Consider the following 14,501-nt stretch of genomic DNA (forward strand, 5'->3'; position numbering starts at 1 on the left):
ACTTCAGGAGACGAACTCTCTCCCACGCCTGCCGCAATTTACGGCGTACGCGGAGCCCTCAATTCCTGATAGCCGGTGCAGCTCCAGTTCTGTAATTTTAACGAATTGTGCTGGCAGTCTGGAGACTCGGGCTCAAACCCCATAGGATCACACACGTTTTTTTTTAAAGCGGAGCTGTATACACCTAGGCGAAACGTCTGTCCGTAGCCAGGATGGCCATCCCGGTAGGAACCAATAAACATGCACGAAAAAACAACGATTTGGAGAGGAGTTAGAAGCAAGAGGAAAAGGAATGTCTGGCCTTTCACATCGGCGTAACGCATGTTTGTGACGTACGTACACAGTCGCAGCGTCGCGGCGTACACACGTACCAAGTGTAAGAGAGCAAGAGAAAAGGGAAGCATCGTGGGTAGTGACGTAACGCAGCATGCGTTACATCGCAGCATGCAGTGTGAGGGAGCAGGGAGAGAGGGAACATTCGCCGGCGCCGCGCGCTCTCACAGCCGCCGTGCCGCCAACAATACGGAAGTTCAGACCCGCGACGCCAAGGGTAATCCCATTGCACCCCTCCATTGATGGTGGTATTCGAAGCCGCGTGGGATACATTTAAATAAGCAGTGTGATATACTCAGGCCCAAAGGGGCGCGTAAAGTGATACACTGATTGAATGTGGGATTCAACGTTCCGAAGCTATAAGGCGCGCCGTAGTGGAGGGCTCCGGATTAATTTTGACCACCTGGGGATCTCCAAAGTACCCGCGTGATAAACCTGAAAAACACCGTGGCCGCCACTTTTCAGATTCGCTGGCCAACCATATCCACAGGGTGTAAGGGCCAAACATCCCTTTATTTACTCTTTAGAGTGGTGGCCATTTTTTTGACCAGACAGCAACTACTACTAGCAGAACAACGACGCTGATGGTTTTTCTCAGAATGGGGAACTTAAGGCTTTTTCCTTATTTCCACAGCCTGCCTAATAGACGCCCGGCCGGAACCTCGATACAGAGGCTGGCATAACACCTTTTGGCGACATAACTTTAGAGGGGCATTTAGCGCAGCAGCATTGCCTATCTATGACGCCAGCGGGATGTTGCATAATCGACCAACACCTCAAACGAGAGCCACAGAACCAAGAAAGCAGTACCCGCAAGCACCTTGGACAGCAGACTTCCCTGCGTGCGCCCTTCACGGCTGGAGGGTCGAACAACGGAAGCCGCACCAAGCATCGTCGCACTCAAAAGGCTGGATGAGAATTACAACATGGCTCTTTGGGGTTTTCACCGATGGCTCGGTTTACCCAGTCACTGGGCGGGCAGGTGCGCCCTCGTGTGTCCTGAATGGGGTGAAAACCGCAAGATACGTATTTACGATAACATGACACCCAAGATGACTGAGCTAACGGTCCGTTAATGGCGAGAAACGTGGTTCACAGAATCGGTGATCATCACTGACACGATCAACGTTCTACGCGGACCGGAACGACCAGGCGAAACTTCTGAGGTTATCCTGGACATCCGGCAACGAGTCAGCAGGGTGGGGTCCCACAGACGTCTCGTGACCCTTGTCTGAATCCAGGCTAGCGCGGAAACCTCAGGTAATGACGAGGGTCACGCACTTGCGCAAGAAGCCACAAGGAAACCATAAACTGTGCAAAATAAACCACGCGGGCGGCTCCAGCCTCATCCGATCATGGACATCCCCCAGAAGTTCCTCCTGCTATTGCGCCGTTATCGAAATCTCAGAAGATTCGACTGTTAAGGGCCACAAAAATGCAGATTGGTGACGTGATTCAAATCTACCCCTCGAATTCTACATGCGCCTCAAAATAGAAAGGAAGTCCCAGTTACGCGCGGTTCTGGGTATGAAACTGGCGGATTATCCTCGCCATCGGCCCAGAAAATGGCACAGTACCATCCATAGGATTCGAACTGGGTCGCCAAGGACACTGCATTTCCGCGCCACAAGATACAGTATTCTAAATGATACAAAGTGTTCACGGTGCTCAGTCAATAATGACACTGTAATAACGACATTACCAAGTGTAAAAAAAGCCTTCAAAAGCAAAGAAACTCTAAGCCGATAGGCCTCATTCAAGCCCTCCGAAACAAAGCTTTAAACGGCGTCTGCTTTTCCCCCTACGAACTTCCTCGAGACTTCAGCCCTCCAGCACTTCCTCTAACCTTATTATTATTATACAGTCGAACACGGATATATCGAACTCCAAGGGGATCGCGAATTAGTTCGATATATGAAAAATTCGATATAAAAAATATGCGCTCAGAGACCTCACCTATGGCGGACGATCACTTACCGATCGTCGCATTCAAGAATGACAACTAATTCCGCACTCACGACGCAACAGGACGCTTTATTTCCGTGAGACAAAATCGCTGGTCTTGGCCTGCTTCTTCGTCCAGGAAATGACATAAAAGACGCTGGTCTCTATCTTATCGAGGCTGCACAACTAGAAAATTCCAGCAGTACGTTGCCCCTTCGCACACCATGCACAAGACGCACGCAAAAGAACAGCGAACACGTACCACAATAACTTTGAAGGTAACAGTTCCAATTCCAAGGCTCTCTGAACGGACTCCAACAAAGCGCTCGCGATGGTCATCTCCGAGAGAAACAGTGATCTCCGAAAGGTGCGGGACAACTCGCCAAACAGCACCAACAGCAGCAAAATGCAAAACAAGGAGGAGGCCGCCAGCGCTTTCTTTCCCTCTTCCCTTTCCCGAAACGACATCGGGGGAAGACAGACCGAGAGAGAGAGAAAAAAAAAATCTCTTTTTCGGCAAGTCGAGGAACGTACGCAGCCGAAAAAAAAAAAAAAAAAAAAAAAGACGTGCGCAGTCGGGGCATCCCTACCTCGCACTGTCACATTTTCCGAGCGTTCGGACTAGTGTGCCTAGAGAGATTTAGCATACCGGGCTCCGTCCGCTAACGCTACGGCGGCTGGTAGCGGGGCCCGACTGGGCAAGCGCAAATTCGTTCCGGTAGGGGGAATTAGTTCAGCGAGCCAGTCTTCGCCATGCCCGCGCATTCCCCCACATCCTCCTCAATCTCAATCGGGGGTGCAGCGACCGCCGAAAAGCACCTTCCAGCTCGCGCGGCGTTCGATATACCCAATGTAGGGAAAAATACGGTTCGATATAAACGTACGAATTCCTATACTTTTACACAGAATTTTCAAAGGGATAATTTTTTAGTACGATATAGACAATAATTCGATATACCCGTGTTCGATATATCCGTGTTCGACTGTATATCTTCGCAGTCCCCATTACCGCTCCCCTTTACCGTAGACCCAAACTTCACCAAGGCGTAACCTGACGTCTTTGCACCACTCTGTAATAAACCTGCGTATTACCCTCGCCACCTGCGGCAACGTCCTCCACGTTGGAAGGTTACCACCCAGACATAACCGTTCTATCCCTCTCACCCTCACCCTCCCCCGACATTGCCCAGCGTCATCCAAGTAAATGAAAGTTAACGACGACAACAATTTCTTGCCGCCTTGTTGTTGTAATTTACGGGATAGAGGAGGAGGCGATAAAGCGTCGTCGCGGAGTTCTCGTTTCGGCTGCGTGAGGCGCGCTCAACGGCAGCAGCTAAGGTTTATTTCGTTCAGCATTGGCCGAAAAACGGTAACAAATGATACACAGGGCTTATACAATAACTCACATGCATTGAAGCGAACAGTAAGGAGTCAACGTGCAAGATTTTTCGTTTTCTTTTTTCTCTCGCTGTGGCGCTTTTGTAGCAGGCGACGAAGACAACGACGCCCCACCTCGCGCTGCCTTGTGGCACGAGCCCTCGCGCCTAGGGTTCGGCCATTGCGCAGAGAGCGAGCAGCAGCCATCGAACGCGGCGTTCCAGGTCACCCTATCTCGCCGCCTCTAGCAGCCCAACGCGCAACTGAATTAGCGAGGTAGGCTTGACAGACCGGAGGCAACGATGGGAAACCCCAAGGTCTTCTTCGACGTCGAGGCCGACGGCGAGCCGCTGGGTCGCATGGTGATGACGTTGCGCGCCGACGTGGTGCCCAAAACGGCGGAGAACTTCCGAGCTCTGTGCACGGGGGAGAAGGGCTTTGGCTACAAGGGCTCCAGCTTCCACAGGATCGTCCCACTGTTCGTGTGCCAGGGCGGGGACTTCACGGACCACAACGGGACCGGAGGCAAGTCCATCTACGGTGACAAGTTCGAGGACGAAAACTTCCAGCTGGAGCACGTGGGCCCTGGAGTCCTGTCCATGGCGAACACCGGAGCCAACACCAACGGCTCGCAGTTTTTTATCACACTGATCAAGACCAACTGGCTGGACGGCACGCACGTGGTCTTCGGCAACGTCGTCGAAGGCATGGACGTCTTGAAGAAGATCGAGGACTACGGCTCGTTGTCCGGCAAGACGCTCAAGAAGATCGTCATCAAAGACTGCGGGCAGCTGTGAGTGGGAGCGACTACACTGCAGAACTGCAAAACTCTGCCTCTGCAGCTAATTCCGGCAGACATTTCTTGTTCCCTGCGGAATTGAGCTTGTGGCTTCCTATAGGTTTTTTGTTGTTGTTGTTATATGTATTTAGTAATCTTAATTACCATTAAACGTTTGTTCATGAGATGTGTTTCTATTTTCTTTTCCTTTCACTTGCGCTGTTGACTTTTTTTGTGGCTTTACTGTTTTTGTCGCACATTTGTTGGTATGTTGCGTTTTAACAGCAGAGCTGTTTAAGCTTTTAGTTCCGCCTTCGAGCGATAGCAGAAAAGTCAGCCCAGCCGAGCGCACGTGAACGTGCGCCTCGTGAGGCGCGCCATGCGTCGTCAATTCTTGCTCGTGGACTTGCGCCTCGTGAGGAGCTCGCAAAAAAATAGAGAAAAAATACCGAGCGCAAGTCAGCGTGTGCCTCGTGAGGGGCGCGGGGCGTCGGCCAGCTCAACCTTCGAGAACACTTTGCCCAGCGTTCGGGGCGTGATCTCGCGTGCCCTTCTACTCGCTTGTTCACGTGCGTTCGCACCTGAAGTGGGGAGCACAGACGCCGAATTCGCGCTACAAACGCCCAGTTCATGAATCCGCTTGCCGCTGGTTCTAGCACGTGCTAACGCAGTCCACTTTGGAAGAGATGTGAAAGCCTGCGGACAAGAGTCACAAAACGATCCGGGCCTGCCAGTCATGGAGAACTTTGAGCGGCAAGTTCGGAAACTCATGTGAAGTGCAACAGCCACGACGAAGGTAGAGGGGCCGCGAGCTCTGCTGTTTTTCCAGCCTTGCACCACTAGTATAGAGCCACTAGGGCAAGCTGCGCTAATATTTTTTACACAGCGGAGCTGTTTTACAAGCCGTAAGTTCGCGTTGCAGGGAAAAATACCAACAAAAGGCCAAGCGCTCGTGAGCGTATGCCTCGCGGCGAGCACCGAGCGTCCCCGCAACGCTCGGCAGTTGTATGTAAATAAGCAATTTATTTCATTTTATCTTACACTTGAAACAGTAATTTTGCATTCTTATCATCAGTATTCTTTCTTTTTTTTTTTTAGTTTACTGGTTTGTGGATGTAGCTTGTAAACCACCAGGAGGCCCCTGTCCCTTCAATTTAAATTTCAAACGGACGAGCAGCCACTGCTTGTAATGGGAGCGATTTTAAAGACGATAGTCTTTCCTGGGCTACTTAAACCCAGAAATTTTGGTCTGTCTGTATGTCTGTCTGTCCGTCTGTCTGTCTGTGACTCGATTCAGCCACCCGGCCAAAGCAAAACAATGCTTGCGCAATAGTCTTATATAGTCACAGCTAAATATACCCGTCTATGTCCGGTGTAATGTTCATACTTGTCAACATTGTTGAAGAAGAACAAGAAATTGCGCAAATATGAGACAACAAATCAATACAGGAGTGAAATTTGCAGTGTTCCTTTATAAAAAATCATACATTCTTGACTTTCGCGAAATTAAATACTTCATCAACTGCAGAAAAAGAATTCACTCCGCCGTCGCCTGCTGTCGCCCGCGCCACTATAGCTTCTGGCGCCATTTTAAGAAATCAACCGGCAACAGTTACGCAAGGTTCCACTAGATAGGTTCCACGTTCTGCTTGCAACGCACGTGGAGTAGGGAAACGCGGTTCTAAAAACGTTGAAGTAGGGCGCCTCGATTAACGCGCGTCTTCGCCGTACGGCAGCGTTCGCATCGAGACACCCGGTTTGGAGCATAGGAACGCGGGAAGTTTAAAATGATTCAAGCGAACCTTTGGCGTCTTTAACTTGGGAGGAGCGCGACGCAAGAGGAACAACATGAGAGGTGAGCGGGAAAGCGAAGGGAGGCATATACTTCGCAAAAGACGATAAAGACTGTCGTCTTTTGACGGCATTTGCAACGAAAGGAGCAGATACGCGGCCAATTTTTCGCACTTGATCTCACCCCCACTGCTCTCTGCGCATGCGCCCCATTGTTAATAGCAACGGATGCGCGTCGTCTGCTTCCAGGACGCCGGTGGCTGCCGCGCGCTGCGGCCCCGAAGTCAAACGGGAGGGCGCGGCACGCCGCTCGTCGAAACGAGCCGTCGGCAGCGAGACGCGATCCCGCCGCATATCCGATCGCGATTTTACAAATTCAAACTTGCAGCGCCAGGCATTTGGCTCAATTTTCTCAGTTCAGCGACAAACAGCTGGTGCGGTATTTTCGTGTTTGTCCGTTTTAAAACGTCCGTTTTGCGTCTGCTTTATTAGTTGTAGGTAGGCTTTAGGTTGACTTTTGCGCAACTGTTCTTGTAAACACATTTTAAACTACTAAACCTACTTTAAACTATCTTTTATGTGTTTATTGTTCCGCCAGCGAGCCAGCAACAACGCGAAAAAAAAATCATCATCATCATCATCACCAGCCTATCTACGCCCACTGCAGGGCAAAGGCCTCTCCCATTATTCTCCAATTACCTCGGTCCTGTGCCAACTGTGACCAATTTATCCCCGCAAACTTCTTGATCTCATCTGCCCAACTTTCTGCCGCCCCCTGCAACGCTTGCCTTCTCTAGGGATCCACTCTGTTACCCTCAATGACCAGCGGTTATCTTGCCTTCGCATTACATGCCCTGCCCACGTCCATTTCTTCTTCTTAATTTCTACTAATATGTCTTTAACACCAGTTTGCTCCCTGACCCACTCCCCTCTCTTCTTGTCCCTTAATGTTACACCTATCATTTTCCGCTCCATTGCCCGCTGAGTCATTCTCAATTTAAGTTGAACCCGCTTCGTCAGCCTCCAATTTTCTGCCCCGTAGGTGAGTACCGGTAAGATGCAGCTGTCATACACTTTCTTCTTCAGCGACAATGGTAGGCTGCTATTCATTATCTGAGAATGTCTGCCATATGCTCCCCACCCCATTCTGATCCTTTTAATTATCTCTGCCTCATGGTTGGGATCTGGGGTCACAACTTGGCCTAAGTAGATATATTCGTTTACCACTTCCACTGCCTCGCCACCTATCTCAAACTGCTGTGCTGTCCCGAGGTTATTGATCATTACTTTAGTTTTCTGCATATTAATTTTCATGCCCACGGTTCTACTCCGTTCGCCAAGTGCAGAAACCATGCTTTGCAATTCGTCCCCCGAGTTACTTAGCAAGGCAACGTCGTCAGCAAATCTGGGGGGAAAAAAATCGTCTGCGCCAAATCGACTGCTCCGAGAAGCCGCGGCTCATAGCTCCGCTGTGCTTGCATGGCGGCACATTCGGGTGTTCCCTTTTAGCCAATCAGAGCTTGTTCAAAACGGACACTTTTGGAACGGACACAAGACGGACAAAATACGACAATACCGCCCCTAATCTGACGATTCGTGTCGAATTTCGATACATGGGTATTCATCGCGGTGGTCGCGAAGCAACTATTGACACCGTTACAATTGACGCCCGTGTAGCGCGTGCTTCAGAAACCGACGCTACTATGCAAGCATGATAATGTTTATGGAAATGACGTACTTCGGTTTATTCTGATGTACAGGGTGTTGCGACGATAATTGGAACACTTTAAAAAATTTTCCTGACCGCGCCGCCGCTCTGTTCGCGCTCAAACCTGCCACGAAGGTCGCAATTTGTGGTCTATTTTGTTTGATACCGGGAACAGTGATGGTACTTACCTGTGTATTCTGAAAATAAATAAAAACAATTTTCGCCTACGGGAAAATTGCGGCTGATTTGCACGTGCGAGCCAGCGCAAGTTGATGTTGGAACGACGGAACCACCTGCACAGAGAAACGCAGGTTTGGGATTCACGTACGGAGCCAAATGGTGCAGCAGACGATCAGAAAATGCACCTAGAAATGAGCTAGCAGACGATCAGAAAACCCGGTTTTCGGGCTCTCACGTCCAAATCGCCGCCATTTTCCCATAGGCGAAAATCGTTTTTATTTATTTTCAGGATAAACAGGTAAGTACCATCGTTGTTCCCGTATCAAACAAAATAGACCACAAATTGCGACCTTCGTAGCAAGTTTGAGCACGATCAGAGCAGCGGTTCGCTCAGGAAAATTTTTTAAAGTGTTCCAATTACCGTCGCAACACACTGTATTTCATGTGCTTCCTGCTTTGTCTGAAATGATGCCAGTCTAGTCGTTTTGTTTTGTTTTGCTGCCCCTCTTGTCTGGGCCTAAATAGCTATAGTGGTCTGCTGTACAAATAAATAAATAAATAAATAAATAAATAAATAAATAAATAAATAAATAAATAAATACGTTAAACACCAAACCCGAATGAAAAAGGAAAACGTATACCCGCTATTGCAGGGTTGAAGACCTTATGCGCGCTTCTCGCCATGCGCGCATTCTTTTCATTTGGCCAGGAAAGATGCTTCTGGGATGCTAAATAATTACCGTAATTACCCAATTTTAACGCGCACTTTTTTTCCGGAAAAATAGGTCGAAAAATCGCATGCGCGTTAGAATTGGATACAAAACCTAAACTGCCGAAACAGCTGAAATTTCGTTTCACCCATCGGCATCGCCATGTCAAGATGGCATCAAAGCTTTTAGCAACAATTTTTCGGATCTAGGCGCCTAGCACGCCTAGGGTTTTCTATCAGCGTTCACACAAATCGTCAAATCATTCCACTTGCGCGCTTGATAGCAGCAATGGGAGCAGCGGCAACGAAGGTGCGCCGCTTCCACGGCTTACGAGCGGCTCCCACGCGTTCACAACGAGCGGTTCGCTAAAGCGTGCGCCTTTGGAGAAGCTGGCGGGATGGGCGTGCGAGGCGTGGGCCACGATCCCATCGACCATGGTTGAACATTCGTTCAGAAGTGTGGCATCGCGAACGCGCTTGATGGCACCGAGGACGAGATGTCGCGGTCAGCGGAAGGCGACAAGGAGCTCTCGGACAGCGACGAGGAGTGAGATGCGCGAGATTACTTCGGGAAATAAATCGCCCGTTTCTCTCGCATTCGTTTTTCTTGCTCACGAAGTTCCGTTCGCGTTACAATCGGAGGTGCAAGTTTTTTTCGTTTTTTTGCCTGGAAAATCGGGTGCGCGTTAGAATCGGGGGCGCGTTAGAATCGGGTAATTACGGTATGTTGTTGTTGTTCGCAAGATATGCTTCATCACACGGTTGTTTTTCGGCTCTTTCATGACCTCACCAAGAAGCATGCGGCACCAATTAACGCGAACGCTCTCAAGCAGACGCGTCCGCACACCGCACAACGCGCGTTGGCGTCGCAAATTGAAATTTCCGAAAGGACCGCAGTCGTAAAAAATAATGTACGTGCTTGGGTCTTAAGCACCTCTTTTTGTTTCAGGAACTCATTGAATGAGCTCATCAATAACAAATGCTTGAATGACAAATGCTGGCTGGTTGTAGACCAGGATTCATGAACTATCCGTTTATTAGAAAAAAAATATTTGCACAAGCCTGTGATGTGGCATCTATAGTGTATTTCAAAGATTAGATGTCATGTTAGTGATGATTATCTAATTTCACTTTTCCTCATTTCTTACGTATAGGGCACGGATGCACGGTATCCAAAACTCAAACAATGCATAGTATGTACTGTTTAATGATTCCTGAAATGTCAAACAAGAAAGAAATCCAGCAAAGATAAAATTTCCCATTAAATTTAATTGATATCAGGAGAGGGCGATTTGACCAGAGACAATTTCTCTTTTGATGTTGCATTTCTTGCAGTACATTTATTTACTAAAAAGACCTTGCGAAACAATATTCCAAACCATTTGAGCACCTTGTATTCATCAGGAAAATCTGAAAAAAAAAAAGACAGTGAGGCGTCTAGCAGGCCAACGTGTTGACAAAAAGATTCACACATTTACATGAGTACAATGCAGGTACACCCCACACGCATATGACTTCTGCAGAAGGACGACTAATATTGGCAAGATCCAAATGGTGACCCGCCGTGGTGGCTCAGTGGCTAAGGCGCGTTGTTCTGCTGAGCCCACGGACGCGGTTTCGATTCCCGGCCGCGGCGGTCGCTCTTCTGTTGGAAGCGAAAAGCGAAAACGCCAGTGTGTTTGAGATTTCGGCGCACGTTGAAGATCCCCATGTGGTCAAAATTAATCCAGAGCCCTCCACTACGCCGCGCCTCATCGCCTGTACAGCGTCGGCGCGTTAATATTCATCATAAAAAATCAAATCAACTAAATAATGGCGTTTACAGCAAACAAGAAATCCCGGAAAATACCTCACTCCACTGAGACAGTTTCGTGTGAGTCCAGGCCCACACCACAAATGAAACCTAACATAACACACACAGAGAAGATGGTAACAATACACTATTATTTACACTATTACAATACACAGCTGCTTCTACTAACTCCCTCACCAAAACACCAATCCACGATGTTTTCAAGGGCACGCAAACCGTCTTTAGTGACACCACAACATCGATTGCACTGAAAGCCCGCTTGTTCAACCTATCAGAAGAGCCCTTCTAGTGTGACGCCAGTTTCTCAGAAACAGGAGCGTCGCTCCAAAATTTATGACAGATAAAACTGCAAAGAGCGAGGCACGGCACACATTCATAACATGTGATAAATAAGACCACTTTTGTTGGGTATAGCTATGTGGGGTACATAGTGTATGCAAATGTAGCACATGCAACAAAAAGCTGCTTCTATGGATTCACTAATTACTAAACCAGAACAGCCACGGGGATGTGGATTGTAGTAACTCCATGACACTGACAACACCTAAAGACCTCCTTGTTGAACAACTTACCAGAACTCCCTTTCCCTTATACAATTGTAACAGAATATCTTGATCAAATAAATAAAGGACATGCAAAGCAAAGCATACCTATCTCCCTTGCAAATGACAATATCGTCCTTGCTTCGTGGGGTCGGTTTCCGAAGCACACGTAGGGTACGCACAGCCAAGGGCGCTGATGGCATCAAGCGACCATTCTGATGAAAGCTACAGGTTGGCGATTGATAGCTTACCCTACCGATTAATCGATTAATGCATTAATCACGATGGAATTTTTTACCAGTTAATCGGTTCAATTCACGTGAGCGCAATAAACCAGAAATGAAGCTCCGTAAAACTCTACGTTCGATTATCTAACGCTGTCGCCTTACATCATAACAGCCCCCTCGTATAATGCCATAATTAAAACCGCACGTTTGAAGTGACAACGAGGAGAGGCTCCAGGTTTGCTTCTTTGAGAAACAGCGACACTGTGCACGCGTTCCAGCCACCAAATGCCGGCCACATGTACTACGCGAAGGACTGTTTAGCGCGTTATCTGGACAATCTCACACACAGACGGTATATTGCCGCAAAATTCAAGAATGTATACGATTTTGAATCTTCCGTGTGGAAGACCTATAGCAAAATAAAAAAAGACATCTAACTCTAAATACAATTTTTGGCACCAACCGATTAACCTATAAAGAATCGATTAATGCCTGTCGATTAATCGTATTATTTTTAAAATTGATGTCCAGCACTAAAAAGCTCATATGCTAGCGCCGATTAGCCTAGCCACAGCCAGCGCAAATCGAGACACGAATTGTCGGATCAGCTGTTCGTGGCTGGGATGGCTAGGATGAGGTAAATGCGCCGAATGTCTCGCGCTTTACGTTCGCATTTATTTATCGCGATCGTAGATGTGGCGACGACGTTTCTCGCTGCCGACGGCGCGTTTCTACGAGCTACGTGCAGCACCACCGTCCTGGAAGCAGACGACGCGCCTCCGTTGCTATAGCGACGGGGCGCATGCGCAGAGAGCAGTGGGAGTGCGATCAAGTGCGAAAAACTGCTCCCGCTTGTAATGTTTGTCGTACGCGGTGGCTGATTAGTGCATCTTCAAGCTTTTGTATGCGTGGAAACTGCCACATGTTCATCGAATCATCCAGGAACGACTCGGCACAAAGAACAAAGGAGTGTCGTAACTATTTTTTTCTTATTCTTGTCGTTTATTAAGAGCTTGCACCGCGCGGTACCGTAATTTTGCGAATTCTGGGCTTGCAAACTTTCGACGTGTGCTGAGGCTGGCAGTTTAGTTTTGGTGCAGCTCGTTTCGGTGCGGACATTTAGGTGCACGGACACATCGGTGCACGGACATTTCGGTGCGCAAACTTTTCAGCGTCCGAATTATGAGTGCTTGCTTGGTTGAAACAGCCGTAAAATTTAATTTCCGCATAACGTGAGTGATGAACCATAATCTAGCGCAGTGATTGCCACTTTACATTGATGCCGTGTTTGATTCTTACCAGTTATTGCCAGAAATTGAACATTTGTATATTTTTGTTTGCTACCTTGTTCAGATCGAGAACATGTGCAGCCAAGTGATGAAATTATTTTGCACATTTTTTTTATTTACGGCAAGGTGTTAATATATTCGCCCGAACGAATATAAATTAACGCCTTGCCGCAAAAAGAATCCGTTTTGAGGAACGCAAATCAGCTCAGACAATTAGCCAGCGTTTACGCGTTGGTGTAATGCATTTTTATGCAGTTTTTTTTTCTAAATGAAAGGCAAACTTTGTCCGCACCGAAAAGTCCGTGCACCGAAATGTCCGTGCACCTAAAAGTCCTGCACCGAAATGTCCTACACCAAAATGACCTCAGGTAGCACTAAGGTAGCTATGCACAAGCATAGAGTTAATCCCCTGCAGTAGCAATTCAATGGGAAAATAAAATATGGAGCTGCTTGGAGTTGCTCAGAACTGCTCTTAGCAGGCAAATAAAAGCGACTGAGAAAAACCCAGCACGTGACCGCATCGCGGGCGGTCAGCGGATTGTCCAGACTCGTAATCACAGAGGCGCGTCGTTAAAACGGGGAGAGGTTAGCACAAACGTAAGTAGTTTGGTTCCCTATTCTTGTTTTAGTAGCTACCCGCCGCGGTGGCTCAGTGGCCAAGGCGTTGCGCTGCTGAGCACAAGGTCGCGGGTTCGATTCCCGGCCGCGGCGGCCGCTTTTCTGATGGAGGCGAAAAGCAAAAACGCCCGTGTGTACGAGATTTCGGCGCACGATAAAGATTCGAATTAATCCGAATTAATCCGGAGCCCTCCACTACGGCGCGCCTCATCGCCTGCGTTGCGTCGGCGCGTTAAACCCAACAATCAATTGTTTTAGTAGCTGTTTGTTGAGCTTGAACTGTAACAGCCTTTTTTTTCTCGGGTATCTTCCCGCAGCCTGAGCTGAGCTACTCCCCTGAACAGTTTTATTTATTTATTTATTTATTTATTTATTTAATACATACTGCAGACCATGGCTAGGTCCAAGCAGGGGGGCACAAGAAGATAAAATGCAGAAAAATACAAACAATACAAGCAAACAACGCACTTATACAGGGGGTAATTCATTCCACTCTTGTATCGTACGCGGAAAAAAAGAATATTTAAAGGTGTCAGTAGCAGCAAAATATGGGGTGAAAGCGTTCGGGTTGTGATGCCTAGTAGGTCTTGTTGACAACGGTGACAAGAACGGTGATGGGTCAATTGACAGTGCACCTTTGCTTAGTGAAGAAAGGAAATCAAGGCGGAAGCACTTTCTCCTGGATTCGAGGCTTGGGATATTGTTAGTAAGCATTACTTGTGAGGGAGAATCAGTGCTGGAGTATTAAGAGTAAATAAACCTTACAGCTTTTCTCTGAATTCTTTCTATTTTACGGATGTTGTGATTAGTGTAGGGGTCCCAGACTATACAGGCATATTCGAGCTTAGGTCTAATAAAAGTAAAGTAGCTGAGGAGCTTGACGTTAGAAGGGGAATTTCTGAGTTTGTGTTTTAAGAAGCATAGCTTACGAAAGGCAGATGAGCAAATATTGTCAATGTGTAAATTCCACGAAAGATTGCTGGTTAGTGTGACACCGAGGTACTTATGACTGGTGACTTGTTTCAATGGCGATGTTCCTAGTGTGTATTGATAGTCGTAGGGAACTTTATTTCGTGTTATGCGAAGATACAGTGTTTTGTCGGCATTCAACACCATTCCCCAGTTCTTGCACCATTCAAGTATATTAGTAAGATTGGTATTAAGTTCGCACTGATCAGCACAGCATGAAACA

At 47.8% G+C, this 14,501-nt stretch overlaps 1 pseudogene; it reads left to right on the forward strand.

Moving 5' to 3' along the window:
- Positions 1 to 3,812: 3,812 nt before the first annotated feature.
- On the forward strand, positions 3,813 to 4,574 carry LOC144169198 (peptidyl-prolyl cis-trans isomerase pseudogene; annotated as a pseudogene).
- The last annotated feature ends 9,927 nt before the right edge of the window (positions 4,575 to 14,501 follow it).

This window comes from Haemaphysalis longicornis, unplaced genomic scaffold, assembly GCF_048455015.1.
Source record: "Haemaphysalis longicornis isolate Haplotype H1 unplaced genomic scaffold, Haemaphysalis longicornis Haplotype H1 scaffold_1, whole genome shotgun sequence".
NCBI lineage: Eukaryota > Metazoa > Arthropoda > Arachnida > Ixodida > Ixodidae > Haemaphysalis > Haemaphysalis longicornis.